Source organism: Pholcus phalangioides, unplaced genomic scaffold, assembly GCF_987345545.1.
Source record: "Pholcus phalangioides strain wild (caught in Gottingen) unplaced genomic scaffold, Ppha-v1.0 ptg000015l_1, whole genome shotgun sequence".
NCBI lineage: Eukaryota > Metazoa > Arthropoda > Arachnida > Araneae > Pholcidae > Pholcus > Pholcus phalangioides.
Genome location: NW_028301608.1, coordinates 80,829,183 through 80,846,975, shown reverse-complemented (window position 1 = coordinate 80,846,975; position 17,793 = coordinate 80,829,183). Strand labels below are relative to the sequence as shown.

The 17,793-nt window shown below is 36.1% G+C and overlaps 1 protein-coding gene across 2 annotated transcripts in view; it reads right to left on the bottom strand.

Moving 5' to 3' along the window:
* The window catches only part of LOC149076782 (uncharacterized), a 53,064-nt gene that overhangs the window by 12,599 nt on the left and 22,672 nt on the right, over positions 1-17,793 (bottom strand). Inside the window, exon 1 of one of the 2 annotated variants that reach the window (XM_089244450.1) lies at positions 12,304-12,507. The exons of the other annotated variant lie outside the window; for it this stretch is intronic. The gene's annotated coding sequence lies outside the window, so the exon portion shown is untranslated. Of the gene's footprint in view, positions 1-12,303; positions 12,508-17,793 lie in introns of those variants that run through there. 2 annotated transcript variants of the gene reach the window in all.

The window sequence follows — 17,793 nt, the reverse complement described above, 5'->3', positions numbered from 1 at the left end:
GCAAACTGAAAGTCATCAGATCAAAGAATCAGATTTTTGGATACTAGTGCCGAGAATTTATTTCGGAAAGAAAAGTCGGGAATCAAACCTGGATCCTCCATCAGACAAGCGTGACACAACTTACCACAGACATAACAGCTCTAACCGAGTAAACACGCGTATTATCGTGATGCGCGGAGTAATGTTGCAGCATCCCTTCAATTTCAGCAAATTCGCCCCAGATGGCGACAGTAGAGAAAGATGGCGCCCGAGTGGCATGGTGGTAAGATGCTCGTCTACCATCGTGAAGGTTGTTGTCAGGGTCCCGGGTTCGAACCCAAGGGAGGATATTGATAAGATATTTTCCCTAACGAACTCGAGGCGACCACCGATAGACAGCGCCTTCACTTCCAACCCATCTCACTAATGGTAGTAAATTGCACTATAGCGATATGGCCAGAGTTGGTGTTTGGTGAAGTAGTAGAGAAAGATGTTACTTTACAGTAGAGTCCCGATAATCTCGAAACTTTGAGGTTCCGGATAATTTCTTTTCAAAAACCTCTTTCTCTTTGCAAAAAGAACGAGTTTTGCTTCATTTTCTCCATGAACACGAGTAATTCCAGTGAAAAAGATCTTAATTGCTAGACTGGGGGGGGGGGGGGGGAGGGGATTCCCAATAAATAATTTCTCCGGGTTCCTCTATGATAAATTTATAGTTCGGTATTAAAAAATAACATTCACAAATTTTACATCGAGCCCTTGGGCCTGAAGCCCCTCTCAGCCGCCTTTATGCAGTGTCCATGCGCAGTTGTGTAATGAATTAAGGACAAAACAAGTAGGAGCAGGTCTCTCTCTCTCCCCCCCCCCCCCCCGCCAGGGCCGCAACTAGATGCTTGGTCACCCGGGGCAAGTGCGCATTTCGGAGCCTCCTTGTAATGTTGAAGGAGAGATTTGAGAATAAAATTTGCGCCCACTCTGGTCCAGCTCCCGGGACACGAGAACCCCCCCTAGTTGCGGCCTTGCTCCCCCCCCCCCAAAATGTCGCTTCAATTATTTTCGGATAATCCGAGGTGGTAGTCCCGTTCGCCTCGGATTAACGAGACTCTACTGTACTGTGTTTCTTTTTTGTGGAGAGATTTTTCAAAGGGGAAGTCACAGAAATCCTAACATACCATACCCCCCTGCTACCACACAATGCACCTGTCTATAATTGATCTTAGCTGCTACATTATTTCACTGTTCTGGAATCAGCATCACTGCAAAATTTCTTGACCATGTTCAAAGTCTGATTTACGGAAACAGATCATAATCATCCGTCATTAAACTGTTTAGCGAATTTTGCTTATCATTCTTATGTTATCCAGGAAATATACGTACTTTCATTAACGTGTTACGATCTGAACTTCCCGGTAGGTTCTATACTCTTAATGACGACAAAAAAAAAAAAAATTCAGATTTTGAATGTTACACCTTGATCTATAGGTTGAAAAGCATTATCGATATGAAGTGGTACCCAGTCTCGTTGCCCTCCAGCTGAACAATGTTAAAATGGGCATTAAACTATCAAACAAAAGAGTAGAGAAGAGAAAAACAAAATTTTAAACTTTTATTAGTCTTCAAAATTTTTGTTGATTAACAACTTGGTCGAAAAAAAAAATAGTCTGAGACTTGTACAGTTTTTCCAAACTCTAAACTTGCTCATAGAAAAAAAAAAATCATGATTTTTTCCCTCCAACTTCGAATTATCCAAAAAAATTCGAAATTTTGAACATATTTTGAGAATGTTTTAAATCAGAACCATACCTCTACACAACGAACGGTTGATGAGATAAAGGCCGAATTAGGACTTACAGAACACCCTATATAATGCAAACAATGACAATTACCAAGACGTCTTCTTCGCGAATATTGAAGGAAATACGTTGACAATTTTTTTTCCAACGTAGTGTAAACGCGCATGAAGTTTTTTTTAGAGCTTTGAGAAAGATTTTCTTTTTGAAAGGAAATCGAAAGAAACTCGTTGATTGTGCCATCATTCAACCACTAATTATTCCAAAGGAAAATGACGCAAAATCTGTTCAGCTCATAACAGAGGTTCATAAGAACCCCGTCATTAACGTTAATGCGTTTCCTCGGATTGTTACATTCTCGTCATTATTTTACCCACATTTCTACAAAATTTGCTCCCAGATAAGAACAGAAAAAAAAACGTTTCCCTTCTCTGAAATTATTCGGAGCTATTTTCCGGAACTAAAAAACCTCAGAATATTTCTCGAAACTTCTACGAAACAAAAAGATACTTCTCTCATTCGAAGGAAAATATATCTAGAAATATTGGAATTCAACTGAATAATATTCCAGACAATGGAACAGAAGTAGTAAATATTTTCGTAATTTTAAAAAGAATGTGTATATGACTTCTCAACAGGACTTTTCTCCAGTTTTTTTTTTTAATATACAGTACTGAAATTTAATTCGCGCAAAAAAAAAAAAAAATGAATGACTAAAAATTTGTCTGATTGCTTTTGACTGAATAAATATACGGAAAATTGAAAGAGAATTTTTGTAGAGAAGTTTTAAGGTCGAATTGTGTAGAGGGGGAAAAAAATCACACTGTTCCTGAAAAATATACAAATGTTAAACAGAAGAGAAAAAAATTTTCCCCAAAATTCTTCTTTTTTCTGTGTAAAATAAAATAATTACTAAAAGAAAAATAAACACAATTTTTTAATACAATGGCCGATCTATTCGAAAAAGAATGAGTTCGCTTCCAGTTTCTGAGGTTTCCCTTTTTTGTTCACCTTTACAAAAAAATAAAATTCTCTTAACAATTTTTACTCCTCTTGGTAAATTTTTTTTTGTTCATTATACTTTTTCAAAAAAATTATATAAATATATTTTATTTAAAATAAAAGTTAATTATAGAAGAAAACTTTTTTTTCTCGACCATGAGGCGTTATTATTTTTAAATGAGAAAAAGATCAGCTACTTCAATTAAATGCCGAAATTGGCAGGCATTAACCGGTAAAATATCTTGTGACAATAAAGATATTATTTTAAGAGATTAAGTAATTAAAAAAAAAGCGCTTAATATGTGGCGGAAGCTTTGTTTTCGAGCAGTGAGGAAAAGTGCTAGAGAAAATGAAGATAATGATAATAAGAGGAACATTGAGGAGCGAATGCGAGCCGGTCTTCCATTTTGAGAAGTCTCTTCGCAGAGAGCAGGTGGACCTGCAACACGATACTTATATGTAACATGAAAAGTTCAAGCATTTGCAATTTTCACTTCAAAACATGAAAGGCAGATGGCAGCACCAGTGTAACACGAAACAAGTATAACAACTCAAGTACGTTAGGGCCACGCATATGCACACACACATTACTGCGTATATCAGTTCGTTAGAAATTCCCCAGAAAGAATGGCTACGAGTAGCACGTGCGGTTAAGTAATAGTAGGGAATACCGTACAAAAACATTTGCGGCCGAATTTGACGATTCAATTTCAGTGGTTTGATTTAAGATTTTTAATTTTATCCGTTTCTAAAATCTTTGTTCACAGGCAACGATCAAACGAAAAGCGATAAAGTGTTGCAAAGAAACCCCCTCCCTTTTTCTCTCTCTCTCCTACATAATTCTAAAGTTGTTAGATCATTTGCTTTGCATATCCAACAGTATACACTGCACAGCATACATGCTCAACCTATGGCCGGCTGACCAAATGTAGCCCTTGAAGTCGTGTGATGTGGCCCGTGACCCCCAAACCTTATTTGGCAAAAAAACAACTAAAAAATTCATAAAACCGGAAATATAACCGAAATAAAAAACGGTTTGGAGGGTTAGCATCGCTAGGTAACAGAAATTTTTTTGACAAGAAAAAAAACTCAAAACACAGTCGATAGGTGGCTCTGACGTACAAAAGTCAAAGAAAAGATACGCAAACGATTTGGAGGCATTCTGTTCGTTATTTGCGTATATTTTCTTTGACTTGTGTACGTCAGTGCCACCTATCGGCTGTTTTTTGTCATTTTTTCCCGTCTTAAAAAAATTCCCGTCACCTAGCGATGCTAACCCTTCAAACCGTTTTTCATTTCGGTTATTTTTCCGGTTTTTATGAATTTTTAAAGTTTTTACGGACTTTTTGCACACCCTGTACTTTAACTCGTTCAATTTTTATGATTTTTCAAACTATTTACGAATTTATGGGACACCCTGTGTTTTGAGGCCTGCTGCAGCTGCCATCTTTGAACCTAACTAGATTCAGCCCTGTTTGTTAGAAGCATCTTTGAAATCAGGCACGCTTGCTGAAATCTTTAATTAAAAAAACACTGTTTAAATGTGACATTTTTATAAGTGAGAAAATAATCATTCTTTTCCTATCTGCTTTGTCTTTCCAATTCTCATTTTCCCCCTTGTTAATTGTGTTATACAGTCCCCTTAGAATCCACTACCGTGGATGAGAAAGTGGGGGCGGAAGACTTTTCACTGAGCCATTCAAGGGACTTCAACCCTTTGTTCAGCATGAGTTGGTTGTTATAACTCTATACTGCTATAGTTATCGCTGCATGAAGTTTTCGTTTTCAGCCCGTGAAAAATCCATTTCCGATTATCACTTATCTCTTAGAAGCAGGAAGCACTCAAATACCCTCACGTGTTACCTTCGAGTGATAACCGATACTTGTTATAACGTAATCTTCTGCTGGTTTCGTGACATATTTTGATCGAAATTCTGAGGATTAAAGTTTTTTTCTTTCTAAACCAGAAAAGATTCATTTACTCGTACTCATGTGGTGACATCAACAGACTGATATTCAAATTTTACGATTTATTATGAAGGTTTTAACAACTGGCTGATGTGAAGATAAATTCAGGAAAGAAAATTCAATTGCCTCTACGGAAAATAGCACCCACGTCCTCTCATGTCAGATGACCACACTTGACCAGTACGCTATAAAAGCAATGAACTTCTTTCGTTAGATCTTCTTTGCACTGAACGGGACCGTACACGGACAGTCAGACCTAATGTCTGAGACCCCCCCCCCCTATAATCTCTTCTATGTTACTCCCTCTTTAGCTTTCTTTTTTCTTTTTCCCTCTACAGCTTCTCTTCTAGAAACTAGTTTTTCTCTCTCTTTCTTTGTCTGGCTGACTTCACCTGTTCATTAAAAGATACTTACATTTCGCAAATAAAAAATCGAAATTTTGCCAAAAAAATTTTGAAATCGGAAAGTTTGCATTTATTGGCAAACAAAACCTTCAAATAAAAAAATTTTCCATTTGTTTGCTAAAAAAACACTTTTTTTTTCCCCGAGTATAATTATTACGGCTGTTTTTGATTATGGCATGTTTCTATTTTTAATTAATAGCCGCTCTTTTGAAAAGTTTTCAAGTACCAACATTTTTCTTCCACATTCGAAGTCTACTACTACAACTACTACTACTTAACCGTACATGCAACTCGTAAACATTCCTCTTGGGAATTCTTAAGGAATGAATTGGCACATACAGAAGTATGGTGTGAGTTGAATGCGTTGCCCTAACATATATTTATGTTGCTGAAGTTATGCTTGTTTCCAGTTACAATGGAGACATTTGATGTCTGCGTGACATAACCAAAAGTTTGTTGGCTTACTATACTAGAAGTAGCTGGATATGTTAACACTATCGTTTTCCCCATTCCGTGCCAGTGTCACGTCTTTAAAAAAATATTTTTCGCAAAAAATCTCCCAGTAATAAATTGGGGTACAAAGATGGCGAAGGCGTTGTTGCCGCTTCAGATGTCCGAAATATTTGCTTTTCTGGCAGGCTTCATTCGTTGCGTTGCATGTCATGTGTAGAGTCAATTTATTTGATTAGTTATCTGCTGCTGTCTAGCATAAGATTGCGCCCTTCTTCAATTCACCATTCTCATTTGTCGAAAATTTTGTCTTTTTTTTTTTTTTCAAAAATAACCTGGAAAGATTTCAAGCCCAGCACCACAAAAATTACGCGAATTGGTAGTTTGATCGTTCCAAATTCTTGATTAGTGTTCCACAATTTTCTTCCAAAACTCAGAAGCGGAAGTCAACTAGAACTTTTAAAAAATTAATTGAACCGGAAACATATTTGGGAAAACAATCGCAAGAAACAAGGTTTGTGATATAGTTTATATATATGCTATTTTTGATATAGTTTAGATATATGTTCGACAACAAGGGCATATGCTTTTTAAGCCACCTCGTTCGGTATTTTGTCTGTTGTGGCCTTTGTATTTGTATTTAGTTTATGCAAGAGAATGTTGGCTTTTAAGCACATAATAGAACGCAAGTCGCAAATACTGGACAAAATTATGATCAATTTTTGCTTTTAAAACTTCATATTATCGAGATTTCGCGGGAAAAAGTAAAAAAAATTAAATTTTCGCATTTATTCGTCAAAATTCGCAAATTTCGCATTTATCGCATCTATTTCGTAAATACAAAATTTATGTATCCCTGCTGATCATATATTGTTTGAATGACGTCACTCTAAGACTCTAGGGTTGCAGGATTTTTAAATTCATTCTTGACTTCCATTGGCATTCAAAACTTTTTTTCACTTTATTTATAATTTTTTCATTTTTTTGAGTGACCCATAATAATTCCATCGGATTTCTTATATATTTTTGTGCAAATTTAAATGAGTAGAATCAGTGGAAATTTTTTCAAAACTTTTGGAAGACGTCCCCTTTTTTTGTGAGCTTCGAGAAAGTCTTCGCTATTTGCATTGAAAATTGGACTGAACGACGGGACTATTACTGCATATCATCTGACGGAAGATACTTTGAAAAAGAATGAATTATTTTTTGCTGAACCTATATTTTTTATAGTTTTACTCTCGGTTCTTATGAAAAGCATCTTGTACGTACATAGTTCGAATTTTACAGACAACACATTTCAAAATATTCTCGTCAATTTCACATTTTTTTCAAAATTTTCTTGTCAGTTGCACGTTGTTTTTTAAATATTTCTTGTCAATTTTCTGTTATCACCTTGAATTCGGCGCCAGCAATGAAATGAAAAGGTTTATGGCGACAATGATGATGACATTCACTACATTTACTATGAATTTATTTCTGATTTTCAATTTAACAGGTTTTTTTTTTATATAAATAGGTTTGTATTAAATTTCTTCATAAGAAATTTTGTAGCAAAATCTGAAACTCTCGATGTAAATTTTATCGATTCCAAATTTTAAGAAAGTTAATGAATTTCAGTTTCCTTTTCCTAATGTTTATCATTGATTAGCAATATTTATAATTCTCTAATCCCGCTAATTAAAATTCTAATACCAGAAAGCAATCGGAAACAAACTTTGAATGGCTCTACCGAATTCTCGTTTCGGTTTCGTGCATAATTAGTAATTTCTCCTTTTTCCACTCTCATCGTCAATTTGTATTCGGTATCATATCTTCCTTCCTTTCCTTCATTTCTATTAATATGCATCGGTACATGATTAGATGAAATTCGCCATCACTGATACAAATTACTCTTAACGCTTAATAACGGGGAAGTAATTATATTTATGACTCATCGATCTCTACACCAGCGAATAAAAATGATATCGTAATTTAAATCTGGCTTGAACCGTTTGGTGATTATTCAAAAAATAAAAAAAGTCCGCAGCATATCTATGCAACTTTATGATCAGGACAGCAACAAATGGTCCCGACAGGCAATATTTTGAACTATATAAATATTAAAAATATCGGTGAGTTATACAACTCTATACTGTATTTTACTGCATATAATCGGTGGATTATACATTAAAAAACGTGAAATCCTTAATGTGGATTATCCTTAGTGCATTGTGTATAGGGGAGAGCGGGGGGGGGGGGCTCCACCTTAAGACAAAAGCAGTATTTTTGGACTTTAACTGAAAAATATTTTTTAATATTTGCACACATTAATAAATCATTTCTGTACCTTTTGTCATTTTTGAAAAAAAAAAAACAAATTCTTTTTTTATAAGTTAGATATATAAAAAAGAAAAAGTTTGTGCAAAGTGACGTATTTGCCCATATAGTGGGGCAATTCCACCATGTGGCCTTGGGGTAATTCCACCATAAGATAAATCTATTAGATACAGTTTTTTTTTATTAAGCATGTCACATATAGGTATATAGCCGCTGTGGTGGTCGAGTGGTTATAGTGCCGGACTCGTGATGCGAGGATCCGGGTTCGAACCCCCACAGTGGTGGTCGGCTGAAGTTGGTTTTCTGTGGTTCCCAACTTCAAGGCGCAAATGCGAGCCGATCTCCCCGTTAAAAAGTCTCGCCACAGAGAGCAACAGTCCTACAACGGTAAATCATTCAACCATAACACTTCACTCATAGTTAGAAAAACTGGGGGCAGATGACAGCACTACACATAACAAGCATTACACAGAAACAAACTTTACGTCAGGTTGCACTACACGTACACGCACATTCCCGCATGTACCGATTCTATGGGGGGGGTTCCGCGGGAGCGGGGGGGGGTACATGTGTGGTGTAGCAGTAGTAGGTAGGTAGCAGTAGGGGCTCAGGGATACATGATGTTCTTAAGTCAGCCACCTCGTTGGGCAATTTGCCTGTTGTGGCGTTGTATTTGTACTGTACATAAAAACGTATGTTTATTACAAATTACAAGAAAGTTACAAACATTTATAGCCCAGCAACTAGTTTAAATTCAGAGTTAAGTTGACAAGGAGGTGACAGCATTAACAGGCCTATCAAGTCATAATAAAAAGTGAAAATGTTTATGGACGTGTGCAAAAATCACAAATGTAATTTTTGGACTGTCGTATCCACTGTATTCGGAATGAGCCTACTTTGATCACATAATACAGCGGTACCGAAGTTCGTTATTACCAAACTCTCCTCAGATCATACACACATTTCAACATCAGGATCAAATATAAACCAAAAGTGTCATCTTCTTCATTACCGTCACATAGGCTCTTTTCGTCAATATCGTCTGACGATGACGACGACTGATCAAAGTTGAGCTTCCTCCTGCCATAATTTTCTAGCTGTTTTTTTAATTTCCTTAGACTGTATTCTTAGACTTATTTTTCTCTTGGATGCTCTCGGTTTTTTTTAAAAATTCCTTTAGTGTCTAATTAACTCTCTTAAGTGTCTTCTTTCTTTTTTTGTAACTTACTGTCTTCAAGAACTGACTTCATAAGTGCAGGCGTTAAAATAACTGAGTGCTGTTTTCTTTCTTTATCGGTTTTGGTTTTGGGTCCAGGATCTTTTGCTGGCATTGGTGAGAGCTCTTCAATTGTTTTTTTGAATTATCTTTTCGAAGATGTGTCTGGTTGAGGATTAATATACAGGTCTTCTGATACTGAAGGAGTTGCATTGGTTACAGTGGAATCTGCCCTTTCAGAAGCAGCGTTCTCATCTTTAATAACTACTGGTTGGATTAGGGCAATACCACCACATGGCGGAATCGTCCCACATTGGAGTGGTTGAATTACCCCATTACGAAATTATTGTAGTTTGGACCCTACAGCTGACAAAGTACTGGACGAAAACAAATGAAATTTTCATACCAAGTACCTGATAATGTGCACTATTTGTTTATATTCTAGCAAAACTGGAAAACGCTCACCTTTTTACGAATGTCACAAGTTGAACAGATAGTGAAAACTATAGAACAATGAGAAAAATTCACTTATTTGCAAACAGCACCCACACTAGACGCAACAGGTGCAATGGCGGTGCTGACTTAAGCTTCCCGCGTCTCCCTCTAGGGCAGTGCCTAATACTTCAGAATATTTAAACTTTTTCAATACTATTGGGCCCCCTGTTTGATTCAGGTCTCTGGACCAGACCCAGGGAATCAACTATGACGTCTGTACCGGGTGCGCAGAGGGTAATCAAGCCACCACAGTAATTTGTAACACCAGTTTGAGCACCCCCCCCCCCACCCAGAGTTTATTCAGAAATCCTCTATATATAAATATAGTAGGATAAAAATACAAGAGAAATGAAGATAAAAAATGAAGAGGTAGTGAAAAAGTATCTTTTGAATGTAATTGTAAAAATTTGAACTTTTACATTTGTGAAATGTAAAAATTTGAAAATAAATTAAAAAAATTTTTTTCATTGTCTTTTTTTCGTTCAACATGTTTTTGAGAAGGCAGGCGTCGGAGAACAAGGGTTGGCATTTTTAATGCAATTAGGCATAACTACCCTTCAGAAACGCCTACACTTTTCGAACCATGCATGGGGTTCCCTCTGAAGAAGACCCACTGCAGAGATTCTATTTCACTCCTATAAAATTCAATTTTTTCCCCTTTTTCTTAAAATAATTTTCTTTTTGTATATATACAATATTACCCCGACCCAGTGGCGGATGAAAGTTGGTCGAGACCCCTGGCGCAAAAGAAAATATTGGGCCCCTTAAATTGGAAAAAAGTGAGAAGTTTGGGTTTTTTGGAGCCCTTTATATAGGAGTCAGGGAGAAATAGCGGGAGCACCGATCTCTGCAATCATACTTCGTTCTATGTGCGAGATAGTCTTACATGAGAGTAAATACGGTAATTTGTCCTTTAAATTTTTGTAATTTTATTTATGAAAATAAAATTGCTGAATGGTCTGTAAGTACAGCAAAAACTCTCTTATGCGGACTCGGCAGGATGAAAATTTGTCCGTAAAAAACCGGTGACCGTGAAAAAGGAATTCCCATCGAAGCCTTTAAAATGAATCTTCATTTTGAAGCGAATGTAGTTTCAATAATACAAGTTGGAGACTGTATGGAACTATGTACGTGCTTTCGTATAAATACACGATTCAATTAAAAAGAAACATGAAAAAAATCATCGGCTGAGATGAACAAGCCGCATTTATAAAAATGGCCGAAGAAAAAAAAAAAAACGTAGAAACGTGCTTTTTCACTTTTTTACACACCGCTCGATATTTTCGTTCAAATCTAATAAAAAAACAAACGTTATAAAATAAAAAAACAAACTTACAAAAAATTATAGTACAGAGAGTGGAACCTCTCCTAAAATGGATACTCCCCGTTAACGGACACTTTTTTGATCCCCGGTCTCGTGGAATAGGACTTTAATGTACAGTAAAACCCCTGTTAACGGACACCCCCCTCAGATGCTGTCACCCCTCTTTTATGGCTAAATAATAATTTCCCCGCGACTAATAAAACGATGTTTTTCATCGTTAGGATTCAGAGGTTTTGCTGTATTTCACTCCCCGTTAGCGGATGTACTCGATAGCGAGCAGTAAATTATAGAGGTTCCGCACAGGAATATGTATGAGGTGCATGTGTGGTTTAGTAGTAGCAAACTATATAATATTTTTCCAAACTCCAATTTATTAATTTTTGGTCATAAAAATCCAGAGTTTATCATATTCAACTGAGATTATGTTTAATCTCAAGCTCGTGCGGGTAAATATGATAAATCGTCAATTAATTACGTAATTAACTGAACATAACAATGGTCCAGGATTGTGAATTTCCGAATAATAATGTTGGTTTTGTTTGTTGATACGTGTGAAGAAAGCCAACATTCCAAGACTGATAATGCTATGAATGCCTTTATCTTCCTCACACTTATTTTAATTTTTATTGCAAAATACGTGTAGTGCATGTATTATGTACGGGTAAAAACAATTAATTGGTTTAATAAAGAGGACAACAGTTATAAATTTTTCCATATTTATCAGACTCTCGAACTTTATTTGCGATTATGCATAACCGACAGTAAAAGTGATAAATATAGTGTGTATTTCAATCAAACTTTTTCTTTATCGAGACGATTGGTGGTTATGCATAATCACCGCTCATGGTCCTCACAAGGGCAAGCCTGAGAGGGCTCTGGCTCTGGAGCCCGGGACAATTACCATCTTTTTTTTGTTTTTTCGTGCTATAAATTCACTGTAGAAGGGCCCACAAAATGTCTGTCTCGGGGCCCTGCTCCAGGATGTGGGGTGGGGGCATGCCACCGGTGCATCACTTTTACACAGTAACATATACATTTTAACATTGAAATATGTAGGAACCAATTGATACCGAAGCCAAACGTAGTATAAATTTGAAAGTCGTATAAACGAGGTTCAACTGTATATTGTACCTCCCTATTAGAGGACAAAATTTTTGGTCCCATGGGTGTCCGTTATCGAGAGGCTCTACTCTAATACTATAAAACATAAGGTGATATTCCGGAGTGAAAAAAAAAATTTTTTTTAACAGTAAATAAAAATAAGAACATGCAAAAAAAAGTATTTTTTTTTATAACACAATTCATTACAATGCCTTGAAGTCAGAAGAAAAACGTTAGGAAAAAAGAAAAGTGAATTACCTGGAGATAATTTGGTGAAATGGCGATTGAGAAGCCTTTGGAAACGCACGAAAAAAAAACAAACTCGAGCAAATAATAAATGAAACAGCGCTGCCTTTTTTTTGTAATTTGAACGATCAGAATTATGGAGGAACCTGTCCTTTTTTTGTAAATTGAGGATCGAATGGAATTCCACTATGACTGGAAATTTAGAAGAGAAGTGAAGAGACGATTCCCACCCACACAAATGAATGTACACAGGCCACACCCACTTGAAGCGCGCGCGATGTCATCAAGTAAGTTCAAGATTTTGATTTGACGCATGTTATGTCTTTGTACATCATAACAAAATTTATCAAAGCTTTAAACGTTGCTGTCGTTAAAGTTACGAGTGTAATGGTAAAGAGTAGCTAAAAATATAGAGACAAATAATGCAGTAATACATAAAATAAAATTGTTTGTAGAACTATGTATTAATTATATGTATAACTCAACTCGTATTTTCCTGAAACACAAGAATTATTTCTGAACCACAAATATTGATGCGATTAAATTAATGTGTATCGATTTATAAATTTTTAATTTTAATTTAATGAGATTTTTTATTTTCAGAGAAATGTGAATCTTGGAATTAATTTCATTCTAAATATTTTTTGGTATCATCATTTCCTGGATTATAAGTTAAAAAAAAACCTCTGATTTTGTTCGTGTGGATTATACAGGGTGATTACGTAATTTCTCTTGCCGCATTTTACTGGCGAACAGTTGATTCTAGAGGCGTATTTCCGATTAGAGGAAAGTATCCAAATAACGTGTAGTACACAGATAAGATATGTCATCCAGGTTTCAAGGGGTTGTATAGTTGTTAAAATATCACAAATAACTTTTTATACGGACACCCTGTCCTCAAAAACCCAACTAGAAAGTGTTTGCCCCGTCTCTCCTGAGGCCAGCAAAAGGAAAAAAAAAATCTGTTTCTAAGTTCAATATTCACTGAGATATTCGAATTCAAAACATGGGAAAAGTTGAATGTGAGATATTGCCTCACAAACAACTTTCAGTTTCGATGATAAAAGAGAGAGAGAGAGTTTTTCACCCAGACAGAGAGAGAGAGAGAAGAGAGACGGCCTAGCAATGGGAAATCCCTTCTCCTCGATCTTGTGATACATATATATATATATATATATATGTTACGAAGTGCAGCCAATTCTTGATGGGCCGGCCACTTCGCGAATTGGCCAAAGTTCGAATTGCAGAAATGATCAGGGCCGTCATTTCGACTTTTTCCAGGGGGGGGGGGGACAAAGAACATGTGCTCAGTGTATGCATATATATACAGTATATACCATTTTTAGTGTATTTTTAAAAGCCGGGGGGGGGGGGACGGCCCCCCTGGACCCCCCCAAACGACGGGCCTGGAAATGATTCGGACTTTGAATGATAATTTCGTGAAATGGCCGGACATCCCTGGCCAAAGCTCGACGATGTGTTTAAGACGGTCCGGTAGGTGCCATAGGCGGAGATAGACTTGGAAGTCTGGGGGGGGGGGCATGGTCATTATTTCTGGGGGCACGATGATGATGATGTCGTCAATTCATATATGCAGATATACATTAGATCAGTCAACTTCACCTTTGACGCTGGGGGCAATGCCCCCCCCCCTCCATGCCCTCCCCGTATCTTCGCCCATGGTAGTTGCCAAATATATATTTTTAATCGCGAACGTGTGAGGCATGTCTATGTATAGCAGCTGTATCCGATTAGCTCCATGTGACGAGAGAAAAAAAGAAATGAAATTTGAGAGAAAAAAATCTATAAAAATAATTATATAAAATATAGTTTTTTCCGCCAAATTTTGGAGAAAAAAAATGATTACCGCATTGTGACAGTGGTTTGGTGGGTTGTCATAACTGACGAGGACATAATTATTACGAAAAAATACTTCAACTTGGCGGTGATCCGAAGCATGTCTTTTGTTATCGGACTTTGGCCAAGGATTACCGGCCACTTCTCGAATTTTCCAATTTCGGGCATTAGCAGTAACACACACACACATATATATATATTTCATTTTATCGGAGATATGAGGATGATACTTTTGCGCTTTGGGACGGTTCCAAAGATGACTTGGAGCAATTGCTACTTATTATGATTGATATATTCCTACATGTTCAATTGACAGCGAATTCGAAACAAATAATGACCTATTTTTCTTGGAAATATTGGTAACTCTCTAAACAGAAATAACATTGTCAAACTTCTGTCTATCGTAAGCCATTCTCGGTCTCACTACCACCTCATTTTAGATCTTGTCATCCCATGCAACAGAATTTCTCGTCGTTTCGTACTTATGTAGCGAGAGCATTTAACATCTGCTCAGATCGGAATACATTAGACCGTGAATTTGAAACCATCAGAGCAATTACTAAAGATAGGGGGTTTTCGTCAACACCAAGATCGTTGACGAAATGAGTAGAAAATTCATGAAACCAGCAAGAGGAGCCACTTTAGAAAATATGACATAGAGGCCACTCAATCAAAGTGTAGTTATACCATACGATCCAATAGTTTCACTCAAGGTCAAACCGATCCTCAAAAAGTTTAACCAAACAACCATGGTAAAAACTTTTGCTTCAAACCCCCTAAAGATGCTGCACCGCATAATAAACAATGGGACATTCATTATATTCCATGTGGTGATTGCCCGATTAGTTACATAGGGCAGACAAGAAGATCCATAAAAACTAGATTTAATGAGCATGCTCGCTGCGTTAAAAAAATCAAAAATGTGAAAAATCGACCGAGACCGTTACTAAGTTATGTGTAGAGCGCCAGATCAATAATACCATTGTTTTTGATCTACATTTCCTTCATCATTGGGATCACTAATGGCGTGATCACTACTACTGAACATTATTGTTATTGTTATTTTTATTTTAAAACCTCAGGAAACCACTTAGTGCACCACTCACTGTGCAATCAGCCAACACGCAGGGGTTCGGCCAATCTTCCAGTATACATACAAAAGTTTTATATTTATTTCTAAGTTCTCTACCCTGTATATAAAACCATAACTTCACCACTTTTTTTTCCCTCATGATTCACATCAATAGCATTTCCACATAATATCATATTGCTTATCATTATCATAGTATATAGTTTGTCTTTATAATTTTTTCCCCTCGTAATATCCAACAACACAACTGAGTGTCATATTGCATCTTGCAATCATTTGAAATTAATTTTGCTATCATTATAGACCAACTCACTGCATTATCAAAACATTTCTGTACATATTATATTGACTATTCAAGATTAACTCTGAGTTTTAGCTATTCAATTTTATTCAAAAACGATTTCAAGTAAATCATTATTACTATTGCAAAAAAATATATCATAATAAATAAGAAAAAAGGTTGAATGCGGTTATATATTACCTGTAAAAAAAGCAAAATTTCAATGTTTTATTCAAGAACAACACATATTTTTTAGTTATTCATTCTATTCAACACGATTTCTAGTATATCATACGTATACCTAAAATATACTATAACAGATGAGAAAAAAGGCTAAATGCGGTTATATATTATGTGTGTTTGTATATTACCTTAAACCTTATACGAAAAATTCAATATCTGTTATTCAAGAACAACCCAATTTTAGTTATTCAATTTTCTTATTCAAGGACAATTTTTAGGATATCACCACTGTACCAAAAAATATACCAAAATATATGGGAGAAGGTTAAATGCGGTTAAATATATATCATGTGCTTGAATATTCCTGTACGTGAATTACCCTGTAATTATTCTGTTCGGTAATTCACGTGAATTACCCTACGTGAATTATTCCTGTACTTGAATTATCCTGTACGTTATACATGGAAGAATTCCTCAACTTACAGCAAAAAATTAAGCTAAAATATGAGCAAAAGGATCATTATCATCCTTAATATAATTTCATATTTACACTATTTACAACTAACACCAATCCTGATATACTTACCCGTATATTCTCTCATTCTTTCCTCAGAACTCCTTTCTGTACCGAGTCATCAGTATTGACCATCGCCACTTACTGCTGGCAAGAGGGCCATAGATTCAAATTTCAGGAAGCAAGAGTTTTTCTACAAAATAAAGTCCACGGCCGATTTAGACGTCTGTGAAGACACATACATTCGGTCATTCAAAAATAAATTAGTAAACGAGAATAAATCAACACACCACCGATCGCAGCGCCATGGCTTAAAAATCATTACGAGCGGGAATTGTAAGAAAATTCGAATAGATCAATCGGATAGCTTCATTTCGCAAGCAGCCAATCAGGGTGTTGCAAAAGATTTACACGTAGGTGCTCCGCTTCATTCTGGTCACGAGTCACGACGTTTGACTTAGACAGACGTATATGTTTTTCGTTCCGCTGAGCAACCGAGATTGAAGATTTGGTAATCAATCCAAGTGGGATACTCGGTCAGCGTGAAATTCTTATCCTCTGAAGACAACACCCATAGAGTGTTGGAATGCATTAGCGGTTTTTGTATTTCCTTGTACTGGCTTTATTCGTTGGTGATTTTTTGAGAAGTGCTAATATGGTCTTTATCTCATCAACCGTTCGTCGTAGTTTAAAAAATTCTCAAAAGGTGTTCAGAAATCACTCTGTACGTTTTGAGAGTGGAATTATAGTATGTGAAAAAATAAAAAAAAATCTGAAATTTTTTATACCGTTACCCCTGTCTTCTGACTTCCACTTAGGAAGTTGTTGTCCCTGGTCTTCTGAGCTCAACAAAAGATTCACATGTTTTTAACTGCAATATACACTGAGAAATTTAAATTCAAAAATTGGAGAAAAGTTGAAAAAGAACAGCAAAAACGCACGCACAACGCTTCCTTCTCCCCCCCCTTTTATGTTGTTCTTCCCCATTTTTTCTTCTGGTTTTTGAATTCATACATAAGGGCGAATATTGCACTTACAAACATTGGATTTTTGCTGTTGGGCTCAAAAGAGACAGGACAGGGCAATAACTTTGTAATTGGAAGCTAGAGGACAGGGGTAACCGTCTAAAAATTTAAAATTTTTATTTTGTGACACACTGTATTTTCACTCTTGAAACTGGTACAGATTCTCGAACACATTTTGAGCATTTTTCAAATTAGAATTATACCTCTACGACGAACTGGTTTTTGAGATAAAGTAAAGGCCGGATCAGGGCTTACAGGACACCCTGTATATCTCCCTAGTTCTGTTAATAGACAGGATTTAACCCTTTCCGGCGCGGTGTCCCCATAGCGAAACCACCTTTTCAAAATTCCATCAAAAAATAACTAATTTTCGCACAGTAATCATTTAAATCTTATTAAATAGCTTAAGATTTAGATTTTCTGTCAGAGATGGCAGCATCATGCTGGTTTTGTTTTGCAAGTGGTAAAAAAATCCGCCATTTTCTCTATTTTTATAGTACTTGTTTTAAAATTTATTTCCTAATAAAAAAAATTTTTTTTTCAAAAATTGATA